A 3,776-nucleotide genomic window follows, 5' to 3' on the forward strand; every position below is an offset into this window, starting at 1 on the left:
GTTCAACAAATCATATACGTTGTTTCTGTGGTGGTTATGTGCTGTGGAGTCGGTTCTGACTCATGGTGTCCCTGACCAGGATTTCGGAGGCTGTAAATCTTTATGGGAGCAGAAAGCCTCATCTTTCTCCCATGGAGCAACTGGTAGTTTCGAACTGCTGACCTTCGCGGTTCGCAGCCCGATTCATAACCACTATGCTACCAGAGCTCCTTACAATGGTTATAATTCCTTCCATGTAACATCAATTTACAGTATCTCTCTATTCATTTTAACTTTTTTTTTTTTAAACACTCAGGCATATATAATAATTTAAACCACCAAAGGGCACATTCTGCAAGTCTGCCTCCTGGCTGCCAGCTCTCAATCCCTCTCTTTCCATGAATTTAGAATCCTCAGATGCTTCCTCTCTCCATGTCCCCATCTCTGCCTCCATAGTAATGATTTTTTTAAAAGAGATTTTTACCTTCTTTTGAGTGTCAGTCCAAATTTTGTTTACAGACATCCAACGCTTCTGTTTATGTTCTTCTGTGTGTTGTTTAAGTACCCATCTCTCTCAGACTTTTTGAAATCCAAGTCTGTTGTTGATAATTTTATAGGCAGAGTCATGGCTGATTTGCAAATTATTTGCCACACAATCCACTGTCACTTGTCTATTCAACAGAATCATTTCATGTACAACTCAATGTTGTTATCAGCCGTGGACATGGATGGGCATTTTAACCAGAGTGCAGATAATTTTTTGACTCTCTCTCCTGTATGGAAGGAGCTCTGGTAGCATATTGGTTATGAATTGGGCTGCAAACCAAAGGGCCGGAAGTTTGAACTACCAGCTGCTCCATGGAAGAAAGATGAGGCGTTCTGCTCCTGTAAAGATTTACAGCCTCAGAAACTCTGTACAGGGTTGCTATGAGTCGGAACCGACTCCACGGCACATAGCACTAGCACTCCTATATGGAGTTCTGGTGTGGCGCTGAGGGCTGATGTGCTAGACTGCAAGGTAGGGTTGAACCACAAGGTCGGTGGTTTAAGCTCACCAGCTACTCCTCGGAAACCCTATACAGGGCCACTGTGAGTCAGAATCAACTTGATAGCACTTAACAACAACAACATATATACATATGGAGTCCTGGTGTGGTTGTGGGATAATGCACTGGACCTCAATGTCAGTTTGATCTGCAGGGTTTCTGGTTCAAATTCACCAGTCACTCCTTGGAAACCCTATACAGGGTCACTGAGTCAGAATTGACTCGACTGCATATATATATATATATATATATTTGTTGTTATTAAGTACCGTGGATTCATTTCCGACTCATAGCAACCCTGCACTGGGTTTCCGAGGCTATAAATCTTTACAGGAGCAGAAAGCCTCATCTTTCTCCCATGGAACAGCTGGTAATTTCGAACTGCCGACCTTGAGGTTAGCAGCCCAATTTGTAACCACTATGCTACCGGAGCTCCTTATATCTATACCTAGATCTAGATGTAGATCTATATAAAGTCTGGGCATGGTGCTGTAAGATAAACACTCTACCATAAGGTTGGCTTGAACTTCAAGGTTGTGATTCAAAGTCACCAGCTGCTCCTCTGAAATGTTATACAGAGTTGCTATGAGTCAGAACCATAGTAACTGGGACCTGGTATAGAACTGTGGGTTAATGCGCTGGACTGCAAGGTCAGTTTGAACTACAAGGTCAGTGGTTGAAGCTCACCAGTTGCTCCTTAGAAACCTAAGGGTCACTATGAATCAGAACTGACTCAACTGCCCTTAGCAACAACATATGTAGTCCTGTTGTAGTGCTGTGGGATAATTCACTCAACATTGGTGGTTTATATTCACCAGTCACTTCTCAGAAACCCTATGAGTCGGAATTGACTCGACAGCACTTCACAACAACTTGCATGACTGTTGGATTTGAACCACCAACCTTTCGATTAGATGTTGAGCTACTATGCCACTAGGGCTCCTTGAGTAACAAAAGATTCCCCACATCTCAGTGGCCTGCAGTAAAATTTATTTCTCTTTCATGCAGCATGGCCACCATGGTTTTTTTCCATGTCATCTTCACTCTGGATTCAGGCTGACAGAGAGAGCAGCCTTTATCTGGAACATTGCACTATTACGGCAGAAGAAAAAGAAAAGTAGTAAATCATATACTTAGAGTGCCTGCTCACCCCCCCTTTTTACCAATTAAAATCTGTCTCTGTCTGAAATTGGGCTGTGTATTTATAATCCTCTGACAGAGTCCTGGTGTCACGGCTACAAGTTTGGTTTGAACTGTAAGGTCAGTGGTTCAAACTCACCAGCAGCTTCTGGAAACCCTATACATAGTATGAGTGGCATTTAACAGCAACAACAATCCCCAGGCAGAAAGGGGCACAACAATAAATGGTATTGCATGTGGCTGTGTAGTAATCCAGTTCCATACCACCTTTAAGATTTTGATGTTTCTCTTAGGAGCAATGGAAAACTATTGAATACTGTTTCTACTTTTCACAAATCTCTCTGGTTTTAGCGAGAAGAACAACAGAATGAAAATGGATAAGAATGAATTTGAGGAGAAAATTCTAATTTGCAAGCCATTTCAGATTTCCAGGCTAGTTTAGAATAGGTTCAAGGCAGTGGAAATGGAAAGAAGCCAATAGATTTAAAAGCTAGGGAATATAATGTTGTGCAAAGAGAAGGAGAAATATGGGCCATGTGGCCCCAAGATGATGAATAGAATGCAGTAGACTTGGTTCCGGGTTCTTACCAATTGCTGACTTCAATTATCTGGGAAGTTGCTGACTTCAATCATCTGGGAAGTTCAGTTATTATATTCTTTGTCCTTAGGTTCTCTGTGTTCTAGTAAGACTCCCTTCTTGCCTTAACTAATCTGTATGTATTTTCCAATGAATTGTCCTAAAACATTAAGATGAGAAACACCAAAGAAAGAATAACAACACAGTTCTGGCTACAAGAAGTAGATAAGACCAGCAACACAACTTAACTCTAAAGTGACTCTTTCTCTACTTAATCTATGTATGGTTTTCAAAAAGTCCTGACCCTTTCCAAAGGGTGCTGACATCAGGAAATGTATAAATTATAAACAAAAATTATTTATTAAACTAGGCATAAACCCTCCAATATCCCTTTGTCTATCATTTACAGATTCCCTGGCCCTCAGATAGTTAGGTAAATTGGACTTTTATGCCCAATTTCATAGCATCCACAGTCGAGTCTTCATTCCCTCCAACTTTGAGGATTCTCTGACAAGGTATTTATACATGCTTGCCTGCTCATCTCTTTCTATAACCTGCATCCTTTGGTTTTTCCTGTATTGGAATCTGGAGCTCATCTCAAACATTATAAATGGTTTGGAGAAAGGGCGAGCAACAGATAGCTTGCTATCATTTCATTGAATAATAGCATCCAGCTATTATCTATTACAGTAACTACTGTCTGAACATTGCTGTGAAGAACATTATTCTTAGTAAAGTAGGTCAGTGGGGAAAAAATGAAGATCCTCAACCAGATAGATTGACACAGTGATTATAATAATGAGCTCAAACATACCAACAATTTTGAGGATGTCACATGCCTGGGAATGTTTCATTCTGTTGTACATAGGGTCTCTATGAGTCAGAACTGACTCAGTGGCACTTAACAACAACACCATCTGAATGTCCCTGTTGTTATTTGTTGTTGCTGTTAGGTGTAATCAAGACATACCGACTCACAACAATCTTATGCACAATAGAAAGAAACACTGCCTGGTCCTGGGACAATCTCACAA

This window comes from Chrysochloris asiatica, unplaced genomic scaffold, assembly GCF_000296735.1.
Source record: "Chrysochloris asiatica unplaced genomic scaffold, ChrAsi1.0 scaffold00002, whole genome shotgun sequence".
Classification (NCBI taxonomy): domain Eukaryota; kingdom Metazoa; phylum Chordata; class Mammalia; order Afrosoricida; family Chrysochloridae; genus Chrysochloris; species Chrysochloris asiatica.